General features: G+C 47.6%; 1 non-coding gene across 1 annotated transcript; it reads left to right on the forward strand.

Annotated features, from left to right (window-relative positions):
* Positions 1 to 7,599: 7,599 nt before the first annotated feature.
* On the forward strand, positions 7,600 to 7,672 carry TRNAF-GAA. Its single transcript has one exon. It is a non-coding gene; the product is annotated as a tRNA-Phe (tRNA).
* The last annotated feature ends 9,044 nt before the right edge of the window (positions 7,673 to 16,716 follow it).

Genomic DNA, 16,716 nt, shown 5'->3' on the forward strand with positions numbered 1-16,716 from the left:
GGGTCGCTCCAGATCTACCTGATGATAATGGATGTTTCATAACTCTCTCCCACGCTAATAACTTGTCACAATTATCGGATCGGTGCATGCATGCAAGATAGATCTGATTACGGGAATAGTATATCATAGTCATTAAGTTGTTTCCAAAAATATCATAAATCCGGATCCTGAGTTTGTCTCTCCTAAATGACGAATCTACCCTTCAAATAAGGTACTCCCTGATTTTCGGTTGCAGTACTCCTTAATGCTTACAATGGAGTACCCTTCAAGTATATCCGTTGGATCTGAGAGAATGAATGGACCATATTAAACTAAGGGTACTGTAAAAGAACTCACAACAAATCCTCGCAAAAAACACCAGAATATTCTTACTCGTGAATTAATTAAATCTTCAATGCTTAAAAGGTACTGTGGTAACTGTTGTCATCCTGGTGTTTTTACTGTGTCTAGAACTGATTGTGTGCATTCAAAGCCCCAAGCCACCATTGATCTTGACCTTCTTATGAATTTTTTGGGTACAAAACTTTCTCCAGAGGTCTAGATAGGCATATACAGTGTAAAGGCTGAGGTGATGGAAATGTTAACACGTCTATGATGATAAATCTGCAAATTGTCATACTTACTCAGCGAGGACAGGATGCATCGAAAATTGTGAGCAGGAGTACACCATGACCGCGCTAGCTACGAGGACAACTAACTCTTGTGTTACAAATCACAGCAGAGCATGTGGATTTTGAAGGTTGAAGCCACTGATTGTTGTGATAGATAATCGAGCTAGGACCGTAACCAATCACTGTTTTTCCATGAATTCTCATCCTCGAATACCCAACAAATCAAAGCCACACTGTCATCGAAACAGGTGGTGACCCATCGATAACAAATTGGAGACCATGAGCTAGCAGCCCAGCTCCAGGGGTCAGGGGCCAACCCCCATGCCACATGTTTTACAGTTTTGAACCTGCAAAACTTGACAAGTCACCTGATTAAAAACTGCCATGCATATAGATCATTTTATTATTGATAGAAGATAAAGAAACATTTCCGGGAGATATTTTTGCAAAAAAAAGGAATTTGGATATTCAAGCACGACGTAGCAAAATGGCATTCAGCCGGCTAGAATTCTAGAAACAGGCTTTCCCCCCGCTTTATATATAAAGCAACAAGCAAAGAAAGTACACAACCGACCGATACAAGGTGGTGAGGTAGCCCTCTTACAAAGCCGATCCTTGAACAATTGGATCACCTGAGTATCGCGGCTGACCGATACAAGGTGGTGGGACCTGTGTTAGCCAGCGTCTCAGCTCGTAAGATGGCCCGCCCCATCCCAGGAATCAAGCGGAGAGGAAAGAGACGGCCCCGCCGCCCCCTACACCGGCCGGGCTTCCTTCGACGACGCCGCTCCACGGTGGCGGGGAAGGGCAGCTAGGGGAGGAGGGGCGGATGGGCTGCGGCGGATAGGGTACTTTTGTTGTGTGTCTCACGCAAGAAAGCTTAGCCTTAAGTACATGGAGAGAGCTAATATAGTTTGGTAAATTCCCTATCTGGAGTTGAAACGAAGGTTTACTTCTGAATGTGGAATAATAAAGAGTTGAATTATGCATCACCGCGTCCGCAAAGTTCATATGCAGCAGTAAATAAAAAGTTCGGCAGTAAGCAAAAGCAAGTAGCTATAATGTGAAACAATCAAACACTTCTCCATGGATAACAGCAATGCTCTCACATGAATGCAGGTAAGCAACTAGTTAAGTATGCATTGGCATACAAGAGCGCCTAAGCCTCACTTGAGATTTTTACACTACAGAATAGACATCCCTTGCTCATAGCGTCTGGAAGTTTAGTTGCCATCATTTATCTTCACAAGAGTATGAATGTCAATTTCATTAGTTTCCTCTTGTCAGGTGAACCACAGTCGAACACAACAGGGCGACAATTATGCTTGTAGATGTTAACCGTAATTCCTAGCCGCATAAATTCAGATACGTACATGAATGCAGTCTCGCACCAACAAAACTATCACAACTCTTTGATGGTCCACCCAAGTTACAGTTGCTTATGCTGAAAAGTTAACTGCAATATCATTAAAAAGTTTACAATTGGCCAGTTTCGAAAGAGATACACAATTGTGAAGCTGCACTATGTAATTGAGACTTCTAGTGCCCATCTGCCAATGACTCTGAGAACAAAGGAACATATGAAAGATAAGGAGTCCTGCAGCCCCGTCCAAGTTCACATATAAAATGCAGCTCCCTGTAATCCATGTCATACGACATTAGTTTCGTCAGTGATCGTTCGCGCTGCTTGTGCAATTTCTCACACACAAAAGATATCAAACTATGTTCTGGGTGGATCGAGATAACTCTGTAATAACCCGGAAACATTGGCTGTGTGCATCCTGGGATGTAGAGCCCGGGGTAATTCCCTTCTCGAAATTTTGGAAAAACATAGCCCGGAAACTTTGAACACATTAATCCGAGCGGTTGTAAGTGGCTAACCTTGTACTTCAAGGTCCAGTTTTCACTACTATAATCTTCAAGAGCCCAAACTGACAGTTCAGAAGCATCCTTATGTGCCAAACACAATTGTCCTTGAGATAAATAAAGATCATTACTACCGCATGGAGTAGGCACACGAATAAACCCACGAGTTCCATCCACATCAACTGCTACAACCGAATTATGATATGATCCAGAAGATAAATGCAGCATCCTGTTGAAAAATACGCTTTTCGAATAGACGGTTATCGAAATTGGGCTGTCCCAAACAACTTGATGTGTCCAAACTCCAGCTTTGGATGAGTAGATTCCCACTGCTTGGATGTGTGTACCCTGGCCTAGCATATTGGCACCAGCAGATGCAAGCTCGAACACATGGAAGTGAGAGGAGACAGTCGGATCTGTTAGAATAAATCCGAGGCATACCGTTGATCATCCGAGGACCAAGCAATCACACGAGCACGACACCGAGATTTGTTAACGAGGTTCACCGATATGGCTACATCCCCGGGGCTTGACTATGGGCGCTCCTCCCCATGACACCGCTACAATACCGCACCCGGTCGCCCTGAACACCGGCACATGCCGCCGGCTTCCCTGCGTTTCGGTGCTATTATGTTGGCATAGGTTACATCTTGTGTCTACCCCCGCTATATATGAGAGGCCTAGGATACAAGTGTCCTACTAGGACACGACTCCACATCCTATGTAAACAATACAACTACAAGTCCAACTGTAACCTACCTCGTACACTATATTCGACACAACTCCAACAAACTCCACCTTGGCGAATATACTCCATCACCCTGGATTTGTCCATGCGTCAAACTTCCATGTACATTGGACTTGAGCTTATCCCATGAGTACCGCTGCTACTCCAAAGACTCCATGTGACTCCACCTGCAACTTGTAGTCCCTTCTTTTCTTGACCACAGTCAACACTCGAGCAAAATTAAGTTCCTTATTACTCTAGTTTATGCTCCCAACTTCCAGAGTATCCGTCCAACGTCATCACACACTGATCACTGACCTGCGTGAAAGTGAACAACTCACATATTGGGTATCACACATAAGAGTTATCTGAACTCAACATCACCGCTCCTTTTTTGACCGTCTGTCTGAAACTTGAAAGAATTTCACCATTGTTTGTAGTCATTCCGAGTCAAATTCGCAGTTGTCTCACCACATGTATGACCCCCAGAGCCCTGGTCCGTCTCCATGCACCGTGCGTACCGCACGCCTCGCCGCTATTACCGCGTCGAGCCTCCGCTATCTCGGTCGAGTCTCAAGGGTCGCAAGACCACACCACTCAACCCCCACTGCAGAGTACCACCGATCATCACCGACCGATGACGAGTTTTACGCTTCCATCAGACCCTTGGGCTCCAGTCTGAACTACGCGTCACTCGCTTTTCCCCGCTGAATAGGCTTCGATTCTCAGGATCCTTACACCGTAGCCCCTCAATCCAGCTCCACCTTCAACATGACTCCATGATAGATGATCAGTCCACCCACGCGCCTCATCGACTTCAAACTCCGTGTATACACCACCTTGAATCAACCCCGCGCCATAGTCTTGTCGAAGCCACACAAGCCCTCGGGGCCTGCGCCACGTGTTTCCACGCCCAGAAGTCGGTCACCATCAGCATCACGCTCTTACGTTGTCGTCGCTGATCCCACCACCGTCTTCTGTATCAACCGACTTGCGTCGATCCCGTCAGACTGCCTAGTCTGACCCAGCCGAACTCGTTCGACTGTATGACACGCTCAAGGCTCCCAAATCGTCTTCCACGAAATTTCCATCCATCAGACATAATTCCATCTTAGCTGACAAGACTTCCCGCAACGCCCTCAAACATCCCTTTTGTGCCAACAAATCTTCCACCATTGTCTGTCATAACTCAAGGTTTTCTGTTCGGTGAACTTCTCCACCTCAAACCCGATGCCCGATGACATCACGATTCTTCGTACAACTGACCTTGTGAACAAATAACCGAGCTTCCAACACGTGCTCAAGTACACAAGATGTAGTAGTAGCAAATTTCTACCAAAAATCCTTCTCTTGTACTCACGTGTAGTAGCTCCCTGGCACCCAACCCGATGCTGGCTATGCTTTGTCCTGCCTTCCGATGGATGCACCGTATCGCATGATGAATTTCCCTTTCCGCTGGCTGATTTGCCTGCCTATCCGCGTATACATAGAGACTCGGTCTTCCTTTTTTTCCAAACAAGTCTCGTGTCTTCTCCGGAGTCATGCAGCGCGTACGGCCACACGCAGCCAACCCAGCGTCCCTTGCCTTGCTGCAGTTTCCACGCCCGGCTAGCTTCCACGTGGGCTGCCACACAACGCCGGCCTTGGGCTCCGGTCCTCATGGACCAGCATGATCCGATCCGAAACCCGCCGACGTACTAGTCGCCTGCTGCAGGTGCACGCGTCGCTGCCCCAGCGATCGACCAATCAACGTGCTGCTTCCGATTGCTTCTGTCAAGTACAACTCGACCACATCTGTTTCTCGATCATAACCTGCCGACGAACTTCGCCCTGTATCACGACCGCTTCTCACAGATTTTTGCCGACTCTTGATCAACTTCCGCAGCCTATTCGAACCTTGCTCATGATACCAATTGTTAGAATAAATCCGAGGCATACCGGCGATCATCCGAGGACCAAGCAATCACACGAGCACGACACCGAGATTTGTTAACGAGGTTCACCGATATGGCTACATCCCCGGGGCTTGACTATGGGCGCTCCTCCCCATGACACCGCTACAATACCGCACCCGGTCACCCTGAACACCGGCACATGCCGCCGGCTTCCCCTGCGTTCCGGTGCTATTATGTTGGCATAGGTTACATCTTGTGTCTACCCTCGCTATATATGAGAGGCCTAGGATACAAGTGTCCTACTAGGACACGACTCCACATCCTACGTAAACACAATACAACTACAAGTCCAACTGTAACCTACCTCGTACACTATATTCGACACAACTCCAACAGGATCGAACCCTAGTCGAGTGATCCGCACCTCGCAGGACCATCTGTTGGCAGACACGACAACCCATTTTTCTGTGGCGGGATTACACACCGCATAATCAAATTTCTTGACACCATAAGGCTGATCCCAGTTGCGGGAGAGGAGGAGGCCATTGCAGCAGTCCAAGAGGTAAAACTGAACTCTCCTGCGTTTGGGCAGGAACGAGAGGGAGGGGTCCATGCTAGAGCAGAAGTTCCCTGATACGCTCCGGTAGCCACAAAACCTAGCTGGGGGAAGGCGCCCACTGCCTCCGAAGGTTTGGTACAAGATGCCGGCGAGGGTCGACCGGGGCAGCTTCTTGTGGTGGTCGGGGTGGGAGAGTAGGTCGCGCCACCGCCTGGAGACGCACTTGCAGCAGCAGGTGGACTGGTACGGCACGCGCGAGATGATCTCGACGAGGAGATCGTCCGAGAGGTCGGACACGAGGCTCCTCTTCATGCCCCTCGTCTTCTTCCTGCAGCCGCGCGTCGCCATCCGCGGCCAGTGTGCAGATCGGGACGGACGACGGAAGACTAGAGACTCGTGCGCCGGCTATCCAGCTTGGTCGTGATCAGGCTGAATATAGGTGGAGCAGGAACGGGCAGCGAGGGTTTGCGTGCGCGGCGGCGCGGACGTTGAGGTGGAGCAGGAAAGCCCAAGAGGTGTATCCGGGTCGTACGAGTCAAAATACTCTCGTTCCCCTGAAAAATGAGAAGTTACAGGTAATTTTCCTACAAGCGTACGAGACTGCGAGTATATGTGTATCTCGAGTTATTTTGCGGGGAGTTCGGACTGTAATTATCTCGAGCCGATTTGCACAGCAATGTTCTTATGTTTCGAAAACACTAACACCCATACGTGTGGGCGTCCACATCTCGCGAATTAGGTGTTCTCTAACTGGTTGTGCACGCAACGCGAATCACAGCCGCTGTTCTATAACTGGTTGTGCATGCCTCTCTGCCATTCTTTTCTTTCCCATGGCTACAGTACACATGCATGACTAGGTTGTCTTTCCTCTCTTCAAAAACTTTATTACTTTTAGTAGTCTTTTAACAGTTTAATCAAAATCTGTTTTTAAAATTTTATATATATTTGAACTCCTGACGCCAAGATCTTCAGAACAAGATCAGGTTTGGATAATTTTCTAACACATTTTGTATCTGGAATTGAACTATGGTTTTGTAGAAGATTATCAGTGTTTTCAGTGAGGAACTTTGTTGGGCATAGTGAAGAAATTTTCATTTTTCATTTGCAAGTGATAAATAAACAGGACCAAGAGCTGGAGAACTTTATAAATAGGTTTTCTGCACTTTGTTAGAAATATTAAAGAACTTTCCTAGAAAATGTATTTGGGACCGAAGAACTTTATAAACAACTTGTCTGAACTTTGATGAAAAGTTTATGAAACTTTTTTGGAAATATATCAATATTAGACTTGTTTCGTAGAGCTACTCGTGACAAACTCAAATACATAAACAAATTCATATTTGCACAATTTATTTAGAAGTTATGGTGACATATTAATTTTGCTAGCAAATATGGTGAAGTAGCCCACCGATGGCTTATGTACCTCGTGTCAGGATTTTAGTATAGGGCCTATTGCTGTTGACATGCATGTATGAGACCAGCTGCATGTTGATTTGACATCTAGGATGGATGGGTGGCTCAGATATACATTGCGTGCTCAACGAGTTAGAAAAAATCCGCTTCCCGCATCTCACCCACACACGCGGATCCGCGTTCATTTGTGAGTGCACGAATCTTGGCATGTTTGTGGTGTCACGTAGGACTGGGCTGGTGTGTGGGTATTCACCCGGTCGTTCACACGTTCGTTTCATCAAATGGAGGGGCCGGCGAGGGTCGACCGGGGCAGCTTCTTGCGGTGGTCAGGGTGGGAGAGTAGGTCGCGCCACCGCCTGGAGACGCCCTTGCAACAGCAGGTGGACTGGTAGGGCACGCGCGAGATGATCTCGACGAGGAGGTCGTTCGAGAGGTCGGACACGGGAAATTTGAAATACTTTAATTAATTTTTAGTCTTTTTAATTGACATAGATACAAATACTCTACTAAGATGGTGCACAAGAAAAGGTCAGGATAGCTCGGTTGGTAGAGCAGAGGACTGAAAATCCTCGCATTGCCAGTTCAAATCTGGTTCCTGGCAGAGAAAAAAAAAATCCACCGAATAGGTATTGATCCAAATACCTCGAGATGGATTGTGATACATATTCATTAATAATATTTATTCATCTAAGTGGATAAATTGGCTCCTCTTCGTGCCCCTCTTCTCTTCTTGCAGCCGCGCGGCGCCATTGGCGGCTAGTCTGCAGATCGGGACGGACGATGGAAGACTAGAGACTCGTGCGCCGGCTAGCCAAGTCGAGGCAGCGGCGAAGGAGACCTCGCGATGCGGCGGAGCCTCGCCCAGGCGCCGCCGATGGTGTAGGTAGAACGGGTGACGCACTAGATGGCATCGAGTCGAACGATGCGTGTCGACGAGTCCCTGACGAGCCCATGGCGCCTCCATGGACCGGTGAGACGGGGCGAGTACGACCTTGCGATGCGGCGGTGCCTCGCCTTGGTGCCGCCGATAGTGTAAGTAGAAGGGGGTGCGTCGAGTCAAACGATGCGTGCCACAGAGTCCTGGCACAATGAGGTTGCCGGCGGACCCGACGACGGAGGGTGCGAGAGGGACCGCGCACGGTTGACGGCCCCGGTACTTCGTCATTGCGAGCGGCAGGCACGCCCGAGGCTGCGCACACATGGCGGTCCCGGTTCGTCGTCGCCGGTGGAGAGTGCACCGAGGGCGCACAGCCCTGGCACTTCGTCGTCCTGAGTGGCGGGCATGCCGGAGACCGCGGACACACGGCGGTCCCGGCTCATCGTTGTGAGTGGAGAGTGCACCGAGAGCGCACATCCTGGGCACGTCATCGTCGTGAGTGGCGGGCACGCCGGAGGCCACGCACACATGGCGGTCCCGGATCGTCGTCGCCGGTGGAGGGTGCAGCGAGGGCGCACAGCCACGGCACGTCGTCGTCGTGAGCGGCGGGCACGCTGGAAACCGCGCACACACACGACAGTATCGGCTCATCGTCGCCGGTGGAGAGTGCGTCGGAGTCAAGCATAGGCGGCAGCCCCGGGGCGGCGTCATCGTCTTCAACCAGACGAGATGGAGCCGGCGGCCAGCCTCGACTCCGGCCGTCCGGCCGCAGCTCCGGTCAGGCGGTCACCACCATCGAGAGGGATGCAAAGACAGGGAAGGGATTGGACGGGAGGGGAAGACTAGTTCCGATCCTCACCTTGCGACTTGCGAGAAAAGGATCGACATGGTTTCCTCGTAGCTGATGCACGCGCTCCTCACCTATGTCGCCGGCTAGCCGGCGGAAGTGGATCCTTTAACATCTACGAAGAAAAGTCATCTAAGCTAAAATTCTTTAACTTTCCTCCTTTACATTCATATGATTAAGCCTAAAATGAATTGAATTCATTTGCAAATTATAAATCTATTGTATACATTTACAAAAAATACATGCAAACAAAATTATGATGCAATAAAAATTAAAATTAAATTTATTTACATGAACAGTAACCACGCACATAACCTGCTACAATAGATAATTACATTATTTGCTACAGTGCCTCTGACTTTCCTTCTTTATTTTGCACTAGATTGCACTGTAGCTTAGATGACTTTTCTTTTTAATGTTAGATGATCCACTTCCCTAGCCGGCTAGGCTACCTCCCTCCCGTCTGGTGCGTGATGCTGTTCTTCTGATTGGTTGAGGCGTGTTGCGATGGATTGATCTCCTGGCTGCTCCTGCGTGTGCTTCCTGCATGCCTCCCCCCTTTGGCCGTGCGTGCCCATAGGCGGATGGAGATGGTTGGGCGCTGGGCCGTTGCCGTTCCGATTTTCTTGGACTTGATAAGGATCACCGTGCGTTTGTCTTCTTCGGTGTCCTTGATGCACAAGCCTGCAGATAAAGGAACAATTACTTGATACGTACCTAGCTGCGTGGCTGCACGCGGGCCTAGAGTGCTTTCGCTCGATGTATGATCTTTCTGGTATTTCAGTACGTATAAACACGAGCTGTCCGGTATTCCGCTACTCGAGATATATGTACGTACCGGCGAGGGTGGACACGTATTCTGGTACACGTACATACAATGGGACACATTCGTATTAGCATTACGTGCGACCCTGGCCAGTGCGTGGGTCTTTTCATGCATGTAATGCTAGGGTAATCACCCGATCAACCGGTGCGCTCGTGTACAATCGATGGCCACTTGAACTGCTCCACGTACGTACCCCCTTCTCAAACTTGCATGGTCATGCAGTGCAGTTGCACCCACGTACACATTGAGCTAGCTTAATATACAGTTAATGAATTAACCGGCCATTCGCCTATTAAATTTTCTTTTAGCCAACAGTTTTCAATGTATATGTGTGCACGTGTTTGACACGCATGCAATATCCGTGGGCACTCCTTGCTCCACATAAAATATTGGTACAAAATATTTTTGTACTATTTATAGTACAAAATCTCATCGAACAATAAATACACAAGATATTGCACAGAATTTTGCTACTACTGTGTGTACCTTATCTCACACATCGTGTATTTTTTAAACGTGTGAGATGCATGCCAACATCACAAACGGTTAGGCTTTTCCCAACAGTGTGCAGAGCTTTGGGCATGGTGATCCTATTTGCTAACGTGTGTGATGTGTCCCTTCATTGTGCACAATCAGTTTTTAACAATTGTGCGCCCGCTATCACACATCGCCCCTCTTTTAAAATCGTGGCCGAAGGATAATTCCTCATACACATTTCACATTTTGGCACACAATTTTATTTTCCACCATGTGGGATGCATCAATGGCACACACATCGATCCAAGGGTGTGTGATAGGCAACATCACCATTCTGCACTAGTGATTTAAGACACAAATAGGGGTTTCAACAAATGATTAAAGTAGTCATGGTTCAGTACTAGGGTGTTACAGCTACGTGGATTGCTAATACAAACATCTGCACAACACAATCAAATTTAGTATCCTGTTAACTGCAACATCTGGCCACTTAAACTTAGGTACATGAGTGCGTTAAATCATCAACGAAAACGTTCACAACTTCATATAGGTCTATCCAAGTCACTGATGTAAGTGTTCAAGACCTAGCTCCAAGTTCAGAAAAAAGATAGACAATTGTTCCGTGCCAGAAAGAAAGAGATACAGTGTGAAGCCGCGCTACATAACTACTACCTCCATCCTGATTTATTAGTCTCCATTATATTTTGTGCCAAATTTTGATCTAAGTTTTCAATGATATTAATTTTGGTGATGCATGAACATTTTGTTAGTTAAATTTATGGTCAAAATTTGGCACAAATTACAAAAGGGACCAATAAACCAGGAGGGGGGCAGGAGACTTCTAGTGCCCATCAGCTAATGAATCTGAGAACAAGGGGACATATGGAAGATAAGGAGTTCCTCAACCCCATGTAAAATTAGATAAAAAGTGCAGCTCCCTAGAATCTATTTCATATGACATTAGATCCACTAATCGACGACTCTTCTTACGTACAATAAATAACAAATTGTATTCTGGGTGGATTGAGATGACTTCGTAATTGAAGTGGCTAACATTGCGCTTCAAGATCCACTTTTCACTACTATAATCTACAAGAGCCCAAATTGATAGTTCAGAAGCACCTTTCTTTGTCAAATACAATTGTCCTTGCGATAGATAAACATTATGAACATCACCAGCAGAATGTGGCATAGGGACATGAATAAGCCTACGGTTTCGCTCCACGCCAAGAACTAGCACAAAATCATCATCCGCACACAAATGCAACATCCCACTGTAAAAAAAGCTTTTTGAATTGCAGAATATCGAAGTTGGACTATCCCAAACAACTCTATGCGTCCAAGCTCCAAATTTGGATGAGTAGATAGCCACTGGTTTGATGTGTAGATCATCACCATCTGCATTCGCATCGACATCACCAGCAGGTGCAAACTCGAGCACGTAGAAGTGGGAGGAGACGGCGGGATCGGACCCTAAGCGAATGATCCGCACCTTGCTGGACCAGCTGGTGGCAGGCACGACCACCAATTTCTCGCTGACAGGATTGCACACCACGTAATCCAATGTCTTGAGTCTCTTGACACCATAAGGCTGCTTCCAGCAGAGGAAGAGGAGGAGGCCATTGCAACAGTCTAACAAGCTCATATCATGTCTCTTGCATTTAGGTAGGAACGAGAGGGCCAGGTGGATGCTCGAGCACCAGTTCCCTGACACGCTTCTGTAACCAGGAAACAAAGACGGGTAGCGGTTCATATTGTAGGTTTGGTAGAAGATGCCGGCGAGGGTCGACTGGGGCAGATTCTTGCGGTGGTCGGCGTGAGAAACGAGGTCGCGCCATCGCGTGCTGACGCACTTGCAGCAGCGGGTGGACTTGTATGTCACGCGCGAGATGATCTCGACGAGGAGGTCGTCCGGCTCCTCTCGGTGCCCCTCTTCTTCTTGGTGCCGCGAGCCATCACCAGTCAACCTGCAGATCGGCAGAGGAAAAAGATTAGAGGATCCATCCATGGTGATGGACAGCGTGAGGGGACAGAGGAACTACCGCGTGTGAAGCGACAGTTGGCCAGCGAGGGTTTGGGGCGGCGGCGAAAGAGGTGGAAGAGGAAACACGAGGCGGTGCGTATTTATATATATGGGCTTTATTTGGGCCATACCGTATGAGTCGTAGAGCAGCGGGAGTGGATACACGTCACCTCCGAAGTGTATAAAATGTTCAAAAAGTAATTATATCCGAAGTGTATACTAGTAGTACATTGCACGTCTCTGGATTTTGCACAATTACTGCAGCAGATTGTAGTAGCATTGATCGGGCCTCCTAGTTTCATTACTCATGCGAATTTTTCTAGAACACAGTACATATGTAGGACGCTCATATATATATGCATACACTCATCCTTATAAGCGCATAGGGGAAAATATCTAGTGCTACCGGAGCACCTCACATTAGGTGCTCCCGCGGAACCTTGGTTGTCGATCTGAGATCCAATGGACAACATCACGGGATGTGGACCAAAGTGTCATTTCAGGAATGTTTGGGGGATTTTCTGCAAAACATTCATGCTGGATTTGTCTTTTTTGTATCTCAATGTGTAGTTTAATATTGATTTGAATTTGAAGGGATTGTACATTCATGTGATGCTAATATCCGCATTTTTTCGATTTTTTTGAAACATTTAAATCTGCATTTTAAAATCTGGGAGCACCTAATGTGAGGTGCTCCCGTAGCTCTAGATATTCACCCGAATGCACACACACGCAAACCCTACCTCTATGAGCACCTCCGAGAGATTGGGCCGGCATATCATCTTCAGATTGACGAAGTCAACACAAGCGCCTCGTAGTCCACGGGAACGTTCCTTCCACTAAATGGGCAACGCCGGAAATCCTGAAATAAATCCAGTATAATGCGAGCACCACAACTTGAACCCTGATGGGCTGGAGATACCAATGTCCGATTAACCACCCAACCACAAATTGGTTCGCATTACTCATGCGAATTAGTCTGTGCGGCACTTGTTCAAATGGGCAGATAAAAATTCCCCCCAAACTCAAATCTAATGACATTACTCTTTTGTCATAGTTTGCAATCTGCATTGCTTACTACGGCAAACAAAAATAATTAGTTTCACTTCCATCTCTCCTCTTCCTCAATGTGAAAAAGGAAGGCGCTTCCTTATCTCTTTTCCTACCCTCGTTTCTTTGTTCCACTTGTGTAGATAGCTTAGCCATGCTGGGCGTTCGGGTTTACCCAAAAATTTAACATCCAAAAATTGTCCAAAAAAGTTGCCACCTGAAATTTTGGGTTCAACTAATCCTAAAATTTGCCAACTGAAATTTTTCCAAAAAAATTTGCCACCAAAAAATTTGCACATGTCGTCAGAGGAGCCTAGTTGGGGCACCAACACGGTAAGGATATCGAGTCGGCAAGGGGAAAGAGGAGAGTGGAGCGTGGCGGTGGTCAGGTGCCACACGGCTTGGTGATGCACATCTCATCAAAGGAGACTAATTGGGGCACCGACGCGGTAAGGAGAGCGAGTCGGCAATTGGAAAGAGGAGAGAGGAGGGCGGCACGGGTTGTAGGCTCGCCGGCGACCGAAAGAGAAGGCGTCGAAGGATAACAGTTGGCGGACTGACAGTGCTGCAAATGGAGGCTTAGGTAGTGGGCACTATGGACGCGGAGTTTGGCGACTGGTAGTTGGTGTCGAGGAATGGTGCATTGAGGATGGAGGCCCGGGCTTCGCGCAAGAAACATATGTTTTACAGGGTGATTTTTGGCTGGACTTAGGTTGTCTCCTCTCAGTGGGATTTTTTTATTGGTCCGCAATATTTATTTCTTGATATTTGGTTAATTCAAGTACTGTGACTTATAACACGAATTTCCTAATAGAATTTAGTTTTCCAAAACTTCTACCCAATGTGATGCTCGAGTTTTTCGGGTTCGGGCTTCATGTATCGGATTTTGTGCCCAACATGTGTATGTCTTGATGTTATAGGTGATAGTGGATGGGGAGTAAAATAAAATTTCCCCAATCCTAGCTCAATCTCGCAAGTGACAATGTTGGTTCTTTGGGGGTTCTTCTCAGTTGTTCCCATCTGGTAGATCTAGGGTTTCCAGGTACTACTAGAGAGGTGTCATAGGTGACAACACTGTGGTATTTTATTTTTCCAGCTAGCTTTGACTTGTGGCACTGAGATTGCTCTAGTGCCACTAAGAAGCCGGTAGGAGGTGAACAGGGAGATGGCTTGTGCTGGTTGCTTTGTTGCACGATGACGATGTTAAAAGTGGAAAGAGGATAGGTGGAATGGGGCAGGGTCGCCAGATCAAGAAGGCAAATTTGGTGGTTCTCCTTCAAGGCATTAGGCTGATCGAGTTGGTTCTAAGAACGAGAAGCATAACGGTATTTCCTAGTTGACATGACACGAGGATAAAGGCCTCATCGACGACGAACTGCTTCTACATTGACACAAAATGCTATAGGGCGATGAAGAGCTCTCAACTACGGGGATTATTGCAACAAGCTTCTTTGCCCCGTGTTCATCATAGCGACAGTAGTGGACTTATTCCACCAGGGACCCTAGGGACCTAGGTGTTATTTTCTTCTGTTGGGGTGTTTTGCACTATTGTACCAAAGATGCATGTCCTTTCTTGTGTTCTTTGGCTGTTTCCGAATGTGTGAGGTACTTAGGTAGGGGGAGGTCACCGAAAACTGTTGACCACACCCTAGCCACCGCAACACACCAATGTGGACCAAAGACACCATAACATCAAGATCGGGAGGCCTCCTGCCTCCCTCCCCAAATAGGCCTTCACACCACCACTCGACATCCATCGGAGCAACCCGCATTGAGCCACCGATACCACCTAATAGGTGCCGCCATCGGCTGACGCACCAAGTCCGTGAGAAAAGGAGGTTGAGGTCCACCACCACAACTGTGCCACCATCCCTCACCAATCGATCATCATGGTAGGGGGCAGATGCTCGCAACCGAGGTCACTCATGACCAGCACCGTGTGTTTGAGAGTGAGTGTCGTCACCAAAACTAGCTGATGAGACGTGCACCAACACCACAGCGCCCGTCACTCGGCCTTCATCCGCCATTGCAGCTCTCTGCTGGCATGCCGCCATGCAACAACCCCCGTTGTCGAGCGTGGCTTCCCTAGTTTGACTGCCAAGACCACCGCCAGGCTACCCCAGGAGAACAGATCCTGCTGCCGACTGGACTTCACCTGCCTATGCCCTCAGGCAACGGCGAGGGAGGGGGAGAGCAGGAGCGGGGCCAACGGCGGTGACTAGGGTTCCCCTCGATCACACACTGAGCGACTAGAGAGGGGAATGAGGAATTTTTTCGTTGAGCCGGCTGAAACACCAATCTATAGGATAACACTCACAAAACTGCCGACTACTTTAGCAGGAATGCTATTTATTTAACGGCCAGCACGGTCTGTACATGTTCTAGAGACACCAAACTTGGAAGCCACCATACACTAGAAATGTGAAGATCTAGTATGAAATAAATGTATCATGTAATACACTAATGCATAAAAAAATCCTATCTAGAAACGACATGAATCCAGTTTGAACTTCGATTGGCTACTCATGTAGAGAAGGAATACAGTACCGACTATTACGTTATTTACAAGAGAAAGACAAAAGCTTCCAGGCATATTGCTCAATAACAAAATGTGATTGAAACTTAAGGTATAATAAGAAAGCAAAAGGAGATTAATATTCGTGTACAAATGACAAAGCACAATATTTGAATCCAGAAGTCGCAATAAGGATAAATTACTCAAAAGTAGTTTAGAATCTAGATAGATTAAAATCATCACGAATGGTTTCAACTAATCAATGATAGTATCGATGGTTAAGTATTAGGGTACTACAATAATTGGATGGTGCTTATCTAGATAACTAAACAAGCACAAGGAGATCTACTCACTACCAGAATTTACCCAATTGCCGACGGCCAAATCTATGCCGACGGCCCCCGTCGGCATCGACAGATCTATCCCGACGGCCCAGGCCAGGCCGTCGGCGTAGGAAAGCCGTCGGCATACATCCACCTATGCCGACGGGGGCCGTCGGCACAGAAGGGCCGTCGGCATCCCAATAAATATGCCTACGGCGGCCGTCGGCATAGAGGATGCCTTCGGCATATCTGTGGGCCCGACTGCCCGGGCGGCGACATCCTTTGACGGCGTGAAGCCTACACCGACGGGGCCTATCGATGGCCGTCGGCATATCTGCCACGTCATCGATCCGCGTGATCTGCCACGTCAACGATCCGCAACGCTCACCAGTCCGTGGGGTGGCATATCTATGCCGACAGCCTTGCCGTCGGCTTAGGCTTGGCCCATGGACGGTGCCACGTCATCGATCCGCGCCATACGCCACATCATCGATCCATGGCTCTACCCTTCTGTGGCTGTAGCTATGCTGACGGCATAGCTGTAGGCATAGATTTCTAATATTTTTTTTTCATATTTTTTTTTGTTTTCTCTTTTTCCTTTTTATTTTTTCCCAAAATAATTAGATTAACTTAAATGTGCCTTATGTACAGAAAACATATCTCGATTATATATATATATATATATCGATTGCCCCCTCTCGGGCGTC

The sequence above is a fragment of the Triticum dicoccoides genome, chromosome 3A, assembly GCF_002162155.2.
Source record: "Triticum dicoccoides isolate Atlit2015 ecotype Zavitan chromosome 3A, WEW_v2.0, whole genome shotgun sequence".
Lineage (NCBI taxonomy): Eukaryota > Viridiplantae > Streptophyta > Magnoliopsida > Poales > Poaceae > Triticum > Triticum dicoccoides.